At 38.5% G+C, this 19,635-nt stretch overlaps 1 pseudogene; it reads right to left on the reverse strand.

The window, feature by feature from the left end:
- Positions 1 to 16,107: 16,107 nt before the first annotated feature.
- LOC129348939 (DNA repair endonuclease XPF-like) lies at positions 16,108 to 18,941 on the reverse strand (annotated as a pseudogene).
- Between the last annotated feature and the right edge of the window lie 694 nt (positions 18,942 to 19,635).

The raw sequence follows: 19,635 nt of genomic DNA on the forward strand, positions 1-19,635 counted from the left end.
CAGGGTTAACAAACTCAGACTTTTCACTAAACCTACTGTTACAAGATTTTTTATATTATCATTAATGATAATATAAAAACCTTCTAACATTCCCTCCTGTTTATCATTAATACATTCCTGGTGTCCCGTCCTCCGTGCTGCTGAGCGTCTCTGTGGCCACATGAGCGGAGTCTGAGAGCAGCAGCAGCTCTGGGATTTACTACCGGGACTGAGGGAGCATCTGGATTAACACCACACACCAGATTTTTTATTTGTCTTTTTGTTTTGTTTTGTTTTGTTTTGTTTTGTTTTTGAATTGTTGAAGCTTTTTTTTCTATTTCTGGTCTGAATGAACAACCTGCAGTCATGTCTTGGGGTCGGGATGATGTGAGCAAGCTGACAGAAAGTACCTACAAGGCTGGTTTGTTTTTATTGTTAACACAGAGAGCAGAAATCAGCGTTTTACAGTCAGGTGAGGCTGGTTTGTTGTCATTTAAGGGAACCCCAAAGGTAAAAAAAAAAAAAAAAAAAAAAAAAAATATATATATATATATATATATATATATATATATATATATATATATATATATATATATATATATATATATATATATATATATATATATATATATCATGTTTCAATAAATCTAAATGCTAAATCTAAATGTTAAATCTTAAATCGTTCGCCAAGTGTAAAGCTAAATGTTTAGAAATTATGCAAATTAGGCAGGTTAGCGCCAGTCTTCCACGCCCCTTGCCGTAGCCTCAGCTCACGAAGCCCCGCCCATACCTCCGACTGCGGCTCAGTGGGTGATGCGAGGGGAAGAAGCAGACATGGCGGGCTCGCTCCAATCAGACCAACACGAGAGGGCGGTTATGGCCGGTGTACGGGCTGCACTTTAGTCCACACCACAAACGGTAAGTGAAGCGGTTGAATTTCAACTCATTAACTCATTCTGGACAGAGTTGCTGTTAACTTAATTAGCCAGACCGACAGGCTAACGTTACCTTTCGTCAGTGTGATGCTAGCAAAGGTTATGTGATTCACATTAAAGATTTCCTATTGCTGTGTTTGAAAAACGTAAGCTCATTTAATCACTGCTTAGTGGGTACCAGTAGCAACAGTGACCATGCTGGGCTGTGATTAATATGTTAAAATGTAATTTACAAGTAGCTAACGTTAGCTTGATTGCCAGCTAAGGTTTACCTGGTCTTTACAAGTCTAAAATTCCTCCACTTTAGGCCGCAAGTCTAGGAGTTAAGCTACATATAGTTAGATCTTAAATATGTTGGTATTAAATATATTTAATATGTTGTAATATGTATGTTTTTATACACGCAAACCTTTAGTGATTAATGAGAGATCTTTATTTCCATCTGTAAAATAAATCAACCCTGATCCACTTGTAAGTCATCTTGAAATTGATTCATTTATTGATAAGCCAACATTTAGTGTAGTTATTTGAAGTGATTTAAGTGTAGTGACTTGAGACACAATGTAGAAAGAGATATTAACCGAAACAGTGTTTTATAGGTTCGTAAGTAATTAACTACTTAAAATTGGATAATTACTTTTGCCCAGTCTTTAACCAGTCTACCTACCCTGTGTTAGGGACAGGGGCTTTTCCACCACATCTGACATTTAAAACTTTGTTTCAGGTTTCCACACCACAGATACCTCTGGCCGGGCCCTCACATACTTCAAGTTTTGCCGCGACCACCACGTCACTAAGATCGGTAAGTAAAGCTGTCATATGTGGCCAAATAACGTAATGTAGGACACACTGGAAATGAGAACAGGTTGATATGTTTTGTGCAAATCAGGATACCTGTTGGCAAATTGAATTAAGCCTAGGATTGATTAAAGACGCACTTGATAGAATTAATTTTTTTTTATTAATTTTGAAGTTCAACATTGGTCAAAGTAGGTTTATGTAAACAGTGATGTGGATTTTTTTTTCCTTGGATGGCATATATTTACATTCTGTGTGATACAAAAGCCTCCACATCACTGAATTTCAGCATATAGGCATATAGCATATAATTCAGATGTGTTGAATGTTTTAAAAGCAGCATCAGGTTTGTCAAAATGTATATTTAGTATTTTTGTTTTGAAGGTCTGCGAGAACTTTGACCAAAGAAGAAATCATAGGAATAGTATGGGCACATAGTGAGAGGGTGGTCACAACAGCCTACAGACCAATCTACATGAGCCGAGGGAATGTGTGGATGACTGCCCTCCGACAGTTTAGCAGGCATAGATTCGCTGACAGCACAGACATGCTGTATGTCACTTTTGCCAGCGATGAAGACACCAATGAGGATGCAGAAGACCTTGGAGGCCCCAGACGAGAATTCTTCCATCTACGTGGAAAAGCTGTCTTTAAAGACAGTGGAGCATTTGAAGGTAATCTTTTTTTGCATAAGTGCTGTGTAAAAAAATGTCATAGTATAGCATGTGGCTCAAAAAAGTCATAGTATAGCATGTCGCCCAAAAAACGTCATAGTATAGCATGTGGCTCAAAAAACGTCATAGTGTAGCATGTCGCTCTAAAAATGTCATTGTATAGCCTTTGGTTCAAAAAATGTCACAGCATAGCATGTCGCCCAAAAAAACGTCATAGTATAGCATGTCATCCAAAAAACATCATAGTATAGCATGTCATCGAAAAAACATCATCGTATAGTATGTCTCTCTAAAAACGTCATAGTATAGCATGTCGTTCAACAAAACAAAATGTCGTAGTATAGCATGTCGCCCAAAAAAGTCATAGTATAGCATGTCGCCCAAAAAACTTAATAGTATAGCATGTCGCTCTTAAAAACGTCATTGTATAGCCTTTGGTCCAACAAAACGTCACAGCATAGCATGTCATCCAAAAAACATCATAGTATAGCCTTTAGTCCACAAAACATTGTTTTGTCCTGACTGTCTGAAGTAGGTGAGGAGCAACACAAAAACAGTCCAAACGCTGGTTTCCAGAGGGTTAGACGAGTATTTATTTGAAAGAGGAAGTTTACAACAACACAACATGTGAGGGGGTTAAAAGCAAATGGGTGTTAGTAAAATAAAAATAAATAAACAGAACTAAAAGTGAACTTCATGTTGACATTGATGGGCATTCCAACCAGGAACAAAGTAAAAGATAATCAATACAAAAAAACCTCTTCCTGTTCACCTCTTAAAACCCAAAAACACACCGCAGTAGCAGCCTAAACTAAAACTACCAATGGGTTCCCTGTTTTCCTTTCTGAACAATTCAAAGGTCCCTCTCTATCTCCCCACACATCCACCAACCACTGGAACACATCTCCAAAGTTCTGCCGGGCCAGCTCAGCTTCCCCTCAGAAGAAGTGCCGCCACCTGCCAGATGAAGGAGCCTTTTGAGAGGCAGCTGGCATCGTGATTGGACTGTACTTTGGTCTGTTCCAATCCAGCTTCAGCTCCAGAGACGGCAGGCGGGACGAGTCAACGGAGGCCGGGTGGACGAAGGCATGCAGCTGAGTACAATCCAGAAAACAACAGAGGAGGAGTGCAGCGGCCCAGGGCCAGAACAACCACAGTAGCATCGTATGTCTCTTAGAAAACATCATAGTATAGCCTTTGGTATGAAAAAACGCCATCATATACATCGTATATTGTACAAATAACAAGTCAAAGGAAAGAGACATACATTGTAGAATTGTAGTAATTCTGGGCTGACTGATTTACTGATTATCAGTATTTTTGTTTTTTACCGATTTACGGTAATAAATCAATTTAAAAATGGCGCTACTTTGGCTCTGAACCTTGATCTACCTGTGGTCGCTCTGTCTTCTGGAGTGATTTGATTGGTTATACGTCATGAATAAAACTCCTTTAACATCTGTAAACAAAACAAAAACGTATCAACAAAGTTTTCTGTTAAAGTTTGTGTTCTTGTAAGTTTAACTCCAAGATTTTAAATACTTTCATTTACTGCAAATGAATATCCAAATGAATATACTCTAAATGTTTCACTAATAATCATTATCAGCCTTAAAACCCACAAAACACCCCTCTATACTCGACCACACTTAGTACAGTCCGGTTCCCCCTTCTATAAATCTGCTTGGAATCTTCCACTTCCTGTTTGTCAAAGTGGCCTTCTACCTGGACAGGTTTTGTTGGAGCTCATGCAACAAACATTTTGGGTAACTGCACTTTAATATGGATGGATGACACTGAATTAGAGTCTGTTTTAATGAGACTGAGTTAAGATGTGTAGCTCTGTCATTAAATAGGAAATTATTTCTCAGAATTCACAGAGAAAAGTCTGAAATGTTTGCTAGGTTAGCGTCCCACATGTTCTTTGGCTCAGCTAAAGCTAACTCTCTCCAACTTCGGATCTCTTGAGTTGCTTGTTGTTAAAATATCTTGCTGTAGGTGCTGAAGCTCAGAAAGTCTGAGATGTTTGTTCAAAATAAGCTCATTCTCAAGTCTTATCTGAACTGTCCTCTTTTGTTTTAACTTTCCCTAAACTTAGGAGTTAATGAAAGAGCAGCACATCCAGACTCAGTCTCATTTATGTAGAGATTAAACTTCAGTGTCATTCATTGATGTTAAAGTGCAGTTTTTCAAATGTTTGTTGCACATGCTCCCGACCAAACCAGTCCAGGTGGAAGACGATGTGAAGAGAAAGCTCCAGAGGATGAATATCACACATTTACGTTGGAAATAAATGTCCTTTAATTTGACATTGTCATGCAAATGATGTTCAAATCTTTGTTGAGTGTTTTGTTGATGTTGGTTTCTAAATGTTTTTTGACACTCGGCCCCAAAGATTAAAACCTTTTACGGCTCACAAGCTGCAACAATTCACACATTATCAACTATCTTTCTGACTAAACTAAGATAAAAAGTGAAAAACTGCCTGATTCCTGCATCATGAATGTAAATCTTTTTGGTTTTTATGACAGTAAACTTAATATATTTGGGTTTGACATTTTATAAACCAAAACAATAAATGAATTACTGGAGAAAACAACAGATTAATGGACAAAGAAAATGTGTTTTCCAACATATATGGCTGAATTACTCCAACATTACAAGATATATACAATTTTAATTCAATTTTATTTATATAACGCCACTTACAGGTCAAATTGTCTCAAGACACTTTATTTTTATATTTTTTGTCATATCTAAAATATGACAAAGTAAGAAATTAAAATTTCGTGACTAATCCAATTTATTATTTGTTTTTTCAGAGACTAATGGGCAACTAAAATAACTTTCTAAACTAAAACTAATAAACATGAGGTCAAATAGAAGGAAGAGTTTTAAATACTGCAGTCCCACAACGACAAGAATAAAGTTTGTCAACAAAAAGTAAATCTGCTGGTGGATTCCATTAAAGTCCTAATAAATGATAATAAAGTGTGATACTAAAGGTTTGTGGTGCTAAAAATCTCAAAGTAAAGATATCAAGTTGAACATCTGGATGGAGGTTGATAAAAGTTGACCTCCCTTCATTTCTCTGGAGCGACTCCATGGATTTTATGGATGGTGGTTAAAGACCTGCTCTTCTAGTCGTCTTCCTTCTAGTCGCTGTAAAAAGTCAGTCCATCCTGACCGACTTCAACACCTCTTCATGACAACTTGTTCTGCCTCCGACCTCGTGGAAACTCCAGAAACTCGGGAAAACCTGTCGAGACTCGAAGAACTCGTGGAGACTCGAAGAACTCGTGGGGCGGGGGAAGGTGTGGTGGGTGGTGGGGGAGTAGAGGGGGGAGGCCACCACCCACCTCCCCGCCTACTCTCCGCCCCGGCTCCACCCAGACTCCGCCTTGGCTCCACCCATGTGGTCACTTCAGGAACTACGATGTCAAAGGGACGACGAAATTATTTCTTTTTATCTGATCTGTAGCTCAGTGAGTTAAGGATTTGCCTATGGAGCTGCAGGTCGCTGGTTCAAGACCAGACCCTTCTTAAGTTTTATCAAAATCCTGACAAAGACAAACAAAGAAAAGGCCAGTGGCGGGTCTTGAACCTGCGACCTTCCACTCTGTAGTCCTCTTCTTATCCCCCTGAGCTACTCGCTCAGATACTAAATCTTCTTTTTTTTGCGCATTTATCATCTAGTTTTTGTCATTTTCGAGTTTTTTTTTTAACTCGAGTCTCGACTCGACCGTTTTTCTCAGGAGGTTGGACTTCAGCCTTTGTGCTGGAGGGTTGAACCCTCAGTTCCAAGACTTTCCAAAGCCTCCACACCTCCCGAGTCCTCAGGACCTGAGCTTTCACACAGTCTGAGGGCTGAAATTTTCTAAGTCCCACAGTAGTTCTCTGTTAGATTGAACTTTCAGACAGTCCAAGGACTGATATCTTCTAAGTTCCTGAGTAGTTCTCTGTTAGTTTGAACCTTCAGACAGTCTGAGGACTGAAAACCTAAAACTTCTTGAGTAGTTCTCTGTTAGTTTGAACCTTTAGACAGTCTGAGGAATGAAATCTTAAAAGTTTCTCAGTACTTCTCTGTTAGTTTGAACTTTCTGGTTAACAGAAGCCTTAAAACTTGTGACCATGAGTCTTGATTTCACATTTAGACCATCCATCTGAGTTCTTCTCAGACCTTCACCTGTGGGTTTTTTAGAAATCCTCAACAAACTTTGATTCTCTTCACTGAACAGTAAAGTTTGTGGAGATCAGAAGGTAACATTAGTTTGATCGATGCCTTCAACTACTAGTAGACTTTATCTGGAAAGCAGTTTTCTTAAATGAGTTCTTAGTAAATCTGTCCACAATCAAACCAAGAACATAGAGGAAATGTTTGAAGAAACAATTTGATGTTTTCATTTCAGACTAGAAAACACTTGAAGACCTTTATCTGTTTTTGCTCTTTTTGATCGTTTTATTGTCCCTTCTGTTTAATTTGATCTTCTAAAGTCTAACTGGTGTCTTTTCAAATGTTTTGTCTTTAGTTTGATTCTTCTTAAATGTTTAGTTTTACTTGTTTCTCACCTTTTATTCTTTTCTAATGTCTGATTTGATTTCCAAATGTTTTGTCTTTTTAATGTTTGTTTTTTCAAATGTTTATTCGGCTTGTTTGAAAAATTTCCTTTTCTTTCCCAATGTTTAATTTTTCGATTAAATCTTTAAGGTTTTTCTTTTTAAATGTTTTACCACCTTTTAATGTTTAATTTTCTTTTTAAATGCTTCATTGTATTTTCTGTTTAATTCCTATTTAAAGTTTTATTGTCTTTAAGATTTAATTTTCTAATTAAATATTTATTTTTTTAATTAAATGTTTTATCTTTTTAAAGGTTTAATAATCTAATTAAATGTTTTGTATTTTTTTTTAAATGTTTAATATTCTTCTTGTTTAATTGTATTTTTTAATGTTTAATTATCTTAAATATTTCATCTTTAATGTTTAATATTTTGTTTAATAAACTTTAATTTCATAATTACATGTTTTGTATCTTCTGTTTAATTATCTAATTAAACATTTTGTCTGTTTAATATCATTTAATTGTATTTGATATTTAATTTTCTTTTTAAAAGTTTTATTGTATTAAGTTTTTTTCCTTTGATTTAATTGCTTTTTTTTTATGTAGTTTATTTCTTTGATTTTTTTTTTCTGTCAAGATTTTAACCCCAACCTTAAAAATGAAACAAACTCTTAAATCACAATGAAAATACTTCTGTTGTCACAATCATGAGTTAGTCAATTATTCAGTTTATCAATTCAACTTTATTTGTTTAGCAACTTTCACACAGATGACAAAACTAAACAAGCAAAGAGAAAAAACTATGCTAAAACCATGATTAAACCTCAAAAACATATTTTAAAAAGAAAATTTAACATCGTAATTAAATCTGTTGTGTCCAGGGGATGGATGGAGTTTATTGAAGTCTTCTTGGGCTCACATGGTAAATCATTTAAAATATAAACTTAAGATTCAGTCTAAGGAAACTGCAGAGTGACAGAAGAACCAACAATATCTCCTGTTTTCTCCTTTAATGAGTCGACTCTTCTTGTGCTTTCAGACCAAAGAACTACAGACTCTTCACAACCTGCTCAAACTCTTGGTACAGGACCTCACCACACGGGTCAAGAAGGTTTCCGTCTCATTTCTACTCTGAAGCTCACCTTCTCCTGCTCAAACTGCTGACAAATGTTTCTGCTGCTCTAAAGTCTGGTCTCCAGAACTTCCTAAAAACTCTCAAAGTCTCTTCTGCTGCAGGTTGCTTTGTAGAACTGTTCCAGAAAACCTCACTAAACCACATGGAGGGGCCTCAAGATAGTCGTCCAAATGAAACCATACAAAAACCAAACTAGCACAACCCAAACGCTAAAGTCTCCTGCAGCCTACCAGAGAACCTCTGAGAACAGAGAATCAGGACAGGAACTCTTACCTTCTGGACAACCAACGCTGGTTCTCAAACAAGAATACAGAATGTGTCTGACCAAAAACCTCTGAAGACTCACTACAGCCAAGATAAAGACACAACTCAGCTGCACCAAATCCACTAATCACTGCACACATTAGCACCATGTGCTAACTGTGGCTAAAGAACCACATTTACCAAGACAACTATCCAGTACAAAGCCCTAAAACACACCAAGAAACACATTAAAGACGATTTTACTGCTGGAAGCTGCAAGCCAACGCCTAAAGAACAAACTAAAGCAACGGAGCCAAACCCACTTCAGTGGTGAAGAGAAGCAGAGGAAATGTTTGACTGCAGCTAAATAAAGCAGGAAGACACTGAGCTGCTCAGGTGTTCCTGATAACACCAAGCAGCCACCTGGACAGCCAATAGGAACACAGCTTACTGGAAGTCCAGAGGGCTGGGTTAGTGAAGGAAATTTAAAGTTGAAGCAGAAAGTTAACAAAGAAAGTTGAAAACCACCTTCTGATGCCTGAAATCTCTGAGTTTTCACACAAGAACGCCTGAACATGTCAAACTGGTTCCATAGTAGAACCATCATTGTAAAAACGTCATAGTATGGTGTGTTGCTCAAAAAACATTACGACCCGGCTGTCTAGGGTCGCCGAGGAGCAACACAAAAACAGGACAAATGCTGGTTTCCAGGGGGTTAGGCGGATATTTATTTGAAAGAGTAAGTTTACAACAACACAACATGTGAGCAGAAAAATCACAAAGTCTGTCTTTAGTTCAACTGAAAATATTAGTTTTTGTCTTTTTTATTGACCAAACTTTTCAGGAAGTAGATGAAGAATAATTGAAGCTCTCATGTAGAAGTCCAACTTATTTTGGATCCTTGTGGAAAGTTTAATCTTAGAGTTTGTACAGCTGTTGAGTTTTTAGAGTCACATGGATTGTTTTGACATTTAATAACTGAGTCCTGAAATAAAATTACAGTTGTGGATTTCTGTCATTTAGTCTGGACTAAACAAATAACAGCAGCATAAATCTCAAACGTCATTATGAGGAGTCTGGATTGAGGTTTCTCACTTGATAATGATCAAAACATGAAATTTAGGTTGGTTTAAAGGAATATTCCACCTTAAATCTTTGAATGTTGACCTAAAAGGTTGGTTTAACCGAGTATTCCATCCAAAATCCTAGACCAAAAAATCTTGGTGTAAAGGAGTATTCCACCTTAAATGTAGACCTAAAGGATGGTTTGGAGTAATATTCTACTCTAAAATCTTCCAATGTAGACCTAAAAGGTTTATCTGATGGTATATTCTACACAACATCCTGGAACATTTACCTAAAATGTTGGTTTAATGGTATATTCCCAGAAAAACCCTTGAACATTAGGCTTAATGGTATATTCCACCCAAAATACTTGTACATATACCAAGAAGTCAGTGTAAAGGAAATGTAGACCTAAAAGGATTGTTTAAAGGAATATTTAAACGATTATTTTCATTATTTAATAATCTGTTATCAGTCAGAACCCTGGCAAACTTATTTTCATCAGTTTTTTTAGTGGAAGTCACAAATAAAGGAGCTCTTGGTTTTTCCCGGCGTTACTGAGTCAAAAGCTGCTGTTTCAACACAGAACGTTCACATGCATCCACAAACCTCTCAGCACTCAAACACCCACAGACAGGAGGCCGGCTGGACCGAGGCTCGGCGGCGTCCTCAGACCCACGAGTCGGGGAGTCGCTGAACTTGTTGGTCCAGTAGAAGTCCACGTAGTCAGTGTTGGCTTTGAACCACAGCGACTGGCCACCATCAGGTGGACCGGCTCGTCCTCGTAGGGCTCCTCCTGTAGCCTTGAGGGGACCACAGGAACATTCAGTAGCTGTTGGAGTTCTTCCTGTCAGGCTCGTGGTAGAACGGCTCTGAAGAATCTTGTACTTGTCTTATCTGGAACAATCTAACAGCCTAAACTGTTAACAGCAGTGTAAAGAAGCAAACACACAGGCATAGATTAGGACTCAAACTAGATTTATTTTAGAAAACAAATCAACTTAGAGGCATTTGTTCACACATGTGGCTGAATAGGAGGCCGTCCAATCAGATTCGAGGTCTTCACTCTGTAGGTTGTTTGTTTGGTGAGACTCTTGGACCTCCATCAGCTGACGTGGATGTTTGATGGTCTTCCTCTCTAGTGCCAGATGATTCATCCATGAATTCAGCAGCTACAGACTGAAATGAAGCTCATGCTGCCGTTATTGAATTCCTGTTCCAGATCAAATGTTCAGAGCTCACCTTGAATGCAGCCGTCTGCTGTCTGATAGTTTTTCTCATTGTAGTCTTCAGTAAAGTCTTTTTCCTCATGTCAGGATGTGGTGAGACTCTTTCTCAGTCTCTGCAGACGTCCCTCATTGTGCATCTCCAGAGAAGAAACAGAAAAACTGGTCACTGCTTCAGCATCACAAACGCTCTCCAGCATTGAGAGTGTTTTAGGAATTCATTCATTGTGTTGTGAACTTTGAAGGAGCAGAAACTTTACAGCTGCCAAAGATATGAGCTCCAATTCTGGATGTTTAAGGAAATGAAGTTCATCAAATGAACACTCAATTTTTGCTGATAACTCATTAAATTACTGAAGAAATTTAACATAAAAACCTGTAAACTCTCAGGCAGCTTTTGTTAAAGTTTGTCTATAATTCTATCATCATGTTCTGGAACCAGGACTCTGCAGAAGTTCCTTCAATCAGATACTTGTGTGTTTCTATTTAAGGCCTCAGGTTTGAACGTACAGCAGAGGATTAGAAAAGAGTGATTTTAATATTTAAATCAGTCCAGTAAATGTTTGGCATGAAAATTATTAAAATTTTGATTTAGATAGATTTGTGTCAAATAATATTGTAGCGTCTCACTTAAATATATCCAAATGAGTTCAGTGTATTTACATTTTACAGAATATTTGATTTCTTAATCTCAAAACTGTAGGGTCTGACCCTAAATATTATAATAATGATGTCAATTTAAATAATATTTTAGTGCAGAGTAATAAACTTTAATCAGCTAAACTTACATAATAAATATCACTGCACAACCTAACCTGAACATTCATATTATTGAGGTAAATTTACATAAATCATGATATTCTAGAGTCTTAACTGGAATATTTCTAACATGAATCTTTTTGTATTGTGCTGATAAACAACAATAACCTGACTTTCAGATAATATTTATTGTCTGTGATTGTGAGACTAAATTCCTCCACATTCTGGAACTGGACTGACTTTCCCAAAATGGAAACATAGACAGAATTTAACACTCATGTATCCATGGCAACGCTAAAGTTTCTGCTTCTTACCAAAGTTCACAACACAAGTAAAGATTTTAATGTAAAACTTCAGGGATGACTGCTGACCATAAGTATTCTGATCAATACTTCATGATCAATATCAGGACAGATGTTACAATTCCAGCTGTTGCATTAGACTGCATTTATTCACAGAGAAATTAAAACATCACATTCCTCATGAAAACTAGATGGGACTTTTATTAAATAAAGTGTTGGTGAATAAACTGTGTAAAAAGTGCAAAGCAGCTCCATTAAATCAGGAGATGTGAGACTTCCACAGCATGGATCACCATCTGCTGTGTTGATTCATAGCTGAATGTCAGAATGAACTGAGCTAGAAAAGCTGCTTTTGAGCTGCAACATTACGGTCTGACCAATCCAACCCATCACAGTTTTCATCTGGTTGTTTTGCTCCAACATGCTGTGAAGTTCAATTTTTACCTGAATCCATACAGAGAATTATATTATCAACAGACTGGAATGAAAATTAGAATGTTATGAGGTTATTAATGCAACTAAATCCTTTCAGATGGAAGGATTTACTTCTAAGTTCTAATTCAACTTTCAGTTGGAGCTCATTGCATTCACAAGAGAAAAACAGCAATCCTTCTAGCAACATTTAATAAACCTAAAGCTTCCCTTGTTGGGCTCATTGGTGGAGTTTGTTACTGAGCATCTGAACCTTAAATCCGTGAGACGACCATCTTCAGTCGGAGGCCAGTCAGAGAACTTCAAGGACCTTCCATCAGCTGGGACCAGAGTGTGGCATCATCTCCATCTGAACATCTGGAATGACAGGAGGAAAAGGACAGAAATCAAACACAGATCACAGAAATACTATTTATTCACTTTCATCATTTTATAAAAGTGCATGAACTTTATTAAAACTTGACAATATCGGTTAATGAAAGTAATGTTTTTATCTCGTGTTGAAGCTAAATTTAAAGTCAATTTTAATGACAGTTTTATCCTGAGAGGAGTGAGAATGGAGCTTTTCTTTCCTTTTTATAATATTCCCTCAAAATATTCTGTTAATTATTTGGCCTTTAGAAGCATTTTTCTTTATTTATTTTTACATACCTCAGACTGATGCACTTTAACTGGTTTGCAGATAATTTCAGTGTACAATGACAATAAAGATCTTCTATTATAACATATTTTGCTAAAACAAGAACTAGGCAACACCTTCTTCTATCCATCTCTCAGGCTGCAAAATTTCCAACTGCGCGACAAGAATTATCTGATGTAGTTTATTAATTATAATCTTTACTGAACCAGCCCTGGAATTAATAAAAATCTGTATATGGGTATGATTTCTCTGATGGGAACCCACTAAAAACTGCAGTACAATAAAGTAAATCTCTTCTGCACTGCACACATACTACACTTTTGTATAACTCTGGATGTCAGAGTAAAGGCAGACAGATCCACCAATCAGCCACAACATTCTGACCACTGACAGCTGAAGAGAACAACATCATCATCCTTGTTCTAATGCAACGTGTGGATGTTTTGACATGTACCACCACACGAAACACTGCAGGTACAAACAACCCCCCTAGTCTCCATGGCAACAGCAGTCCCTTGATGCCAGCTGTCACCCCTCAGCAGGACAAACTAAACTGCTCAGGGAGTGGTCCGAGGAACACGACAGAGCTCAGCTGTTACACCTGGGGTTCCACACTCCCCACATCCAGATCTCATTGAGCATCTGTGGTATGGTCCAGGATCAGCCTGGTCTAGGTAGGACCCACCCTGCAACCACACAGGACCCACAGAAATCCACAGGACATCCCCAGAGGTTCTGATGAACCACTGGGTCAGAGGAGTTTTTTAGCAGTCATAACGGGACCAACACAGTATTAGTCAGGTGGGTCAGAATGTTCTACTGTTATATTGTCATGCTGATTATATGATCAGTAAATGTTACCATCAATTAATAACGTCCACATTGATCAGGAAAAAACAACTATCAGTTCATTCAGAAACTGTGGGGTTAAACCTAAAAACACAGACCTCAACAGCAGTTTGTTTCAAAGCAGAACACCAGCGGTTTTCACTAAAGAAGCTTTCAGAGCAACAATTAAATGACAGTTTTGTTCTCATTAAGTTCAGAGTCAGCCAAAATAATGTACACACATCAGGAAAAGAAAAACTTTTATAAATATTTCATTTGTATAAGTACTTCTATACATATAGATTCCTCTTTCTAAGTTTGATCAAATCATGATAACTCTGTGTCCTGTTGTACGATGTTTTCCCAACAGATGGCGCTACCCTCATGAATGGAGCATCAACAAGTGACGTCTACAACACAACAGAAATGTCTGGAAGCCAGTGGCCACCACTTTGAGCACCTCTTGTAATTGTAGAGGCCAAAGATAACTTTTATTAATCTCGTGATGTCTGAATAAATTTGGTATTGAAATATTTATGCAAGTTTTTCTTTTCTGATGTGTGTAAACATTATTTTGGCTGACTCTGTTAATGGGTTTCTGACAGGTCACCAGGCAACATCTTTTTATAATAATGACAAACATACCTGCATTCTACAGGAGTGATTTTCCTCATGTGCAGGTAAAGATGTGTGAGGAGCTTAGAGATGACAGGAGCAGGAGTCATCCTCACTAATTCAGCTTCCACCTAGAAACAGAAAGACCACAAACAAACACACTGATATACTCTCAAACGTTCAACCTCACAGCCTCAAAATATCTGTTTAGGAAGTGTTTGTTTCTAAATTCTGCTGAAAGCATTGACAGACATTCTCTTACAAGGTTGTGTAAAAAGCAGCCTGTCCTCTGAGCTACTGAGAAATCTTCCTGAACAAAGTTTCTACGTGTAAATCAGCTCAACAAAAACTAAAGCCTCAGTCAGAGATAACAGGTATCACAAATTATAAACAACTTTCTTTGTTAACTCAGACTTTCTGCTTCAACCTCACAGAAAAAGGGGAGTTTAACTCATCAGGTGACTGAAAATGAACGGCTTGTGCAGTTCTAGATCCAAAAGTAGGATGTTTCAACTCATGTTTTACTACAAATACATACAGTAATAAATAAACACAATGGCTGGTTGTTAGTTTATTCACTATTAATGTCATTTTATATACTGGATTGAACTTGAGCAGTGGAAGAGAGAAGGAATTCAATGAAATTATGGAGATTCAGAGAGGGAATGTTGCGCAATGTTAAGTTAAGCGCAGTTTAATTCAAACCAGCTGAATGTTAAACTTCAGTGCAGCTCAACGGGTTTCAGTTAACCTTAAAGTAAAATAACTTTTTTTTAAAGCTAAAATACACAGCAGAGAAATACAGGTTGAGAAGGTCATTCTAATAATGAGGACAGCTAAAGCAGGTGTTCAGCGGTAAGTTAGCCACCTGTGTTAATTAGCCCGCTAGCTAACTTAGCCGCTTAGCTAGCTAACGCGTCCGGACCAACTGCTCAAACACGACAAAACACAACTCTTCACAAGTCGCTGACTTAACGTACAACAAAACAACGCTACTTGTTAGAAGTATTTATCTTCTTACCGTGTTTTACTCCAAAAACAAGGTCAACAGCAGTCAGAGATGCTACCAGACGTGCCGACCATAGATAAACACAGACTAGATACGCTAGCGCGCTGTCTTCTATATTATCTATGGTCTGACCAATCGCTGCTCTCTGGCTCCGCCCTCTGAGAATCTTGTTGTCGTTTGGCTCCACACTTGCCGATGATCACTTCCGGTCTCAGAAAATTTAAAAAAAAACGGACCTTTTTTCGTTTCTGTCTCTTACTGATTTTATTTTTTTGTTATTCTAAATATGAAATGAAAATCAAAGCATTTTTAACATTTCGTATATCCCTTTTTGATCACGAAAAGGAAAAACGCCTTGTATTTCAATTTTAATTTTTGTATTTTAAAACGAAAATCAAATAACCACTCGTTTTTTGTCTTTCAATACCCGTTTCAGAACGGAAAATCCAATTGCCAGATAAATACACTGATCGTGTGCCTTGTGCTCTCTTAACAGTTTGTTATGTATATGTTATTTGTTACATTAGTGCCCTATCAAGTGTCTATTCATGTTTTTCTCTTGTAGATGTATTTCACTGCTTTTTCACATTATGGCGAGGGGACTACAGATGAAAACTAGCCTTCCGGCTAATTCTGGCTTTTTTAACCATGTGTAATCATGTGTTTTATGAAATTGTATTGTCCCCTTTCAAATAGACTAAATTGAAATTGAAATTGAAGCTATTAGGGACAAAAATGATCTCATTTAAACCCATTATGACTAAATTGTGTTGTTTAAGATTAATTGATACTGATTGCACGTGGCAGTCCAATTTCTCTTCAACACATTTTCATTAATGCTTTATTCTAATCTCATTTTGAGGTTGTTGAACCTGGTGCAATGAGAGCAATGGAGGAAAAGGTCATGGAAATCTATGTTAACCCTCAAGTGGTAAATGTTTCTGCAGAGAAGTTTGTCATTCAAATAGAACACACATTTGCTCTTTTTCAGTTTTTTTCAATTTTTTTAATTTTTATGTTCTTACATCTTATCTGGGGCTGCACAGTGGTGTAGTGGTTAGCGCTTTCGCCTTGCAGCGAGAAGGTCCCTGGTTCGCGTCCCGGCTTTCCCGGGATCTTTCTGCATGGAGTTTGCATGTTCTCCCTGTGCATGCGTTCTTTCTGCTCTAGTTTGTGTTTTGTCTGCAGGTATCTTTGTTCTTTGGAGTGGCACTACTCTGATCTGTGGTTACAAATCCGACCAAACTCTGGAGTGTTTATTGTTCTCGTGTTACATTTATTATCTGTGTCTGTCTGCTGTCCCTTCCTCTCTCCTCTTTACAATCACCCTAACCAGGCGAGGCAAATGCCACCGTCCCTGAGCCTGGTTCTGCTGGAGTTTTCCTACTAGAATCACTGGATTTGTTGGGTTGCTGGGTGACCCACGATATGAGGTGCCCTGAGGTCATTTATGTTCTGAATCAGTGCTTTACAAACATGAATTTAATTAAACAGCTGTGTTGTTCTGGAAAGCTGTACTTTGAAATAACACGTTATTATAAATTTCAAAAGAAGTTGACATTTTATTATTGCACAATGTAAAATATTGTTTGTTTCTGAGTAAAAATAATACAATTGCACACATTTGCAAAGTAGTTTCCAAAATACAATACAAATATTTGCAATATTAAATTCATTCTGCATATTAAAACAACACACATTTGGATGACAAAAAATGATCCTGATGTCACTGAAAAGTTATTCACATACATCGGTCAAAATATCTGATTTACTGTCCATCATGTCTGTTTGGTCTTCTGAACAGGAGCAGGAACATCAGCGACATTATGCAGAAACTCATACAGCAACTTAGCGTATTCAGCATTCCCAAGTATTTCTGCCAGCTTGTTCTGGCTGAGTTCGGCTAGGTCTGCCAAACTGTCTGCATTTTTAATAAGAGCCCTGTAGTTTTTCATATTGACCCCCGGCATTTTCAAGAGGAAGTCATAAGGTCCGGGGTTGTAGAGGTCTGTTGATTCAGCCACAAGGTCTGACTCAGCTGTGACCGCCTGAGCTGCTGAAGCATCGGGTTCAGGTTGGCCTTGTTTTTAGTTCCAGGAAGAGCTCGGCTGTGGCGTGTGGGGAGGGGCACCAGAGTATACGGAGGCGAGGGAAGTGCAATGTGAGTAAAGTAAGCTTTGAAGAAACATCATTTGACGATATCTCATGACGGAAGTCTGACCGGGCCATGAGGGAAAACGGTTTAGCCGGGTCGAACTCGATGAGCAGCACTGCTTTCCTGTAGTAGCGGGTCATGGAGAGGCACTGGGTGTAGAGGCGGCCGCTCTGCAACGAGCCGATCAGGTCACTGACGCTCTTACGCTCAACGCAAGTGTCTGGGTTAAAATGTAGTCGCCAACTTCTAGGGTGACGAGATCAATGTCCAGCCCACGGCGGTGCAGCAAGGAAGGCAACTCACTGCGGAACTCACGCATGTCCACAATGACTCGTGAAGGCTCTCTGGACTGCTCCTGGCCTCCTGGTTATTGGACACGGAATGGAAATAAAAACACAAGACATGAGTCAAAAACTAAAGGCAGAAAATAAATATGGGTTTTTCATTGAACGGCCCACACCCAACCATCTTCAATTTGACAGATTTCTTATTTTTTTTAAAGTGATGAATATTGATTGAGTTGACCATGTGTAAAATCTGTGGTCACAAGCAACATTAGTTTTTGAATTCAATTTGAATTCATTTTTGCGCCAATCTTTTTTGTACACATGTTAAACTCAATCAATATTCACCATTTAACAAAATATCAGTCAAACTGAAGATGGTCAGGTGTAAACTTTTCATTAAATTGGTAAGTTGAGGTGGAATGACCCATATAGACATTTAGAAACTGAATAAAATCGACATACCTGCTTTGCGGGTGTTGGTGGTGGCATTTGCAGGTTCTAAGTTTCTAGCAAGATCTAGGTTGGTGTCTTCTCGTCCTTCCCTCTCCTCTGGAATGACCATAGTAGCCTTTTCCCTACAGAAAAACACACACTAAACACCAATGAGAAGCCAGCACTTAACTAAGTAGATATTAGTTCCAAGGGTTGAGGGGAAAGAATGGTTCTAACCTGATGAGATGTTCAAACGCTTTCTTTTCTTTAGACAGTGCTGTCAGGTACTTCTGTTCTTCTGTTGAGCCTCCATAGATGAGGAAATACACCCTAAGTGTCTTTCCAGGGCGGTTAGCTTTGTAAATCTCCAGCTGGCGAACAAAACTCAGTTCAGCATCGTACAGAACCACAAAGCTGGGCTCCACCTCGTGCAGCACCCGGTCAAGCTGTGGGGGTCGGTGCAGCCTTTCAGTGGATGGATCACAGTCAGAGGTTCCTTTAGGACGCCGTAATAGTCGTCTGATGACAAATCTAATTTAAGCTGTTCTTCCTCTCCTTCATGTTCCTCCATCAGTTCGTCCTCGTCTCCGCTGCTGCCCATCACTGCTGCTTCACCTGTCTCCTGTTTCCCAACCATCTGGGTCAGTGTGAGTGACGGTCTGCTTTTGGTTCTTGTGGTCTTTGTGTTTTTTTTCTGTGCGGGTTCCTTCCCTTTGGACACTTTTTTGACTCGGCCTTTTCCCCTTTTCTCTAAGTCCAGTTCCAAGGCAGCAACTGCAGCAGAGTCCCGTTTGCCGATTGTTCTCGTGTACAGGCGGTTGAGCAGCCAATCAGAGCCGTGTTTGATGCACTGCTGCAGCTGAGCACAAGTCGGTCATCACTGGCACAAATCAGAACCCGACCTGAGGGCGACATGTTAGGTGGTTAGTGGTTAGACAACATGTATGTACAACAGGGATATAAATAATGAATCAAAAGCATATACATGACAGAACTGGATTGACCCTTTTATGGTGAATTTTTCAACAAACTTTACTCAGCTTGTGTTGTCTCCTATCACTGACCAACACCTATGCTATGCTAGTCAATCAGAACTCCATTCATTCCTATTTGAACACTTGTAATCTCCTGTGTGCTCGTATGTTTTATTCTGGTCTCCACCAAGCTGGAACTTTTAATGGATTTCAAGGGACCATGCTGTGCACCAGGAAGTTGGAAAAGCTAACAGGCTGATCAAAATGCTCTAACAATGGTACATTTTTTTGTAAATTCATAGGTTTAAATGCACTGTTGACACAACAGACTGCTATAGTAGTTTAACAGCACTGAGCTCTAACCTGGTTCATGTTGAGAGCTCTTGTTCCCTCTCTCGATCTCCTCCAGCACCTCAGTCAGAGCCTCCACTTTGGGCTCTTCTCCAGCACCAGCTCCCGCTTCACCTCTGAAACCCACACAATAGACTGAGCCTTTAGTCGTTTCAACACGAATACACACACAAGCATTTAATCATTTGGATATCTACTTTGAAGAAGACACTGTCAGAATAGATTGCTCATTGGTCA

This window comes from Amphiprion ocellaris, chromosome 5, assembly GCF_022539595.1.
Source record: "Amphiprion ocellaris isolate individual 3 ecotype Okinawa chromosome 5, ASM2253959v1, whole genome shotgun sequence".
NCBI classification, from domain to species: domain Eukaryota; kingdom Metazoa; phylum Chordata; class Actinopteri; family Pomacentridae; genus Amphiprion; species Amphiprion ocellaris.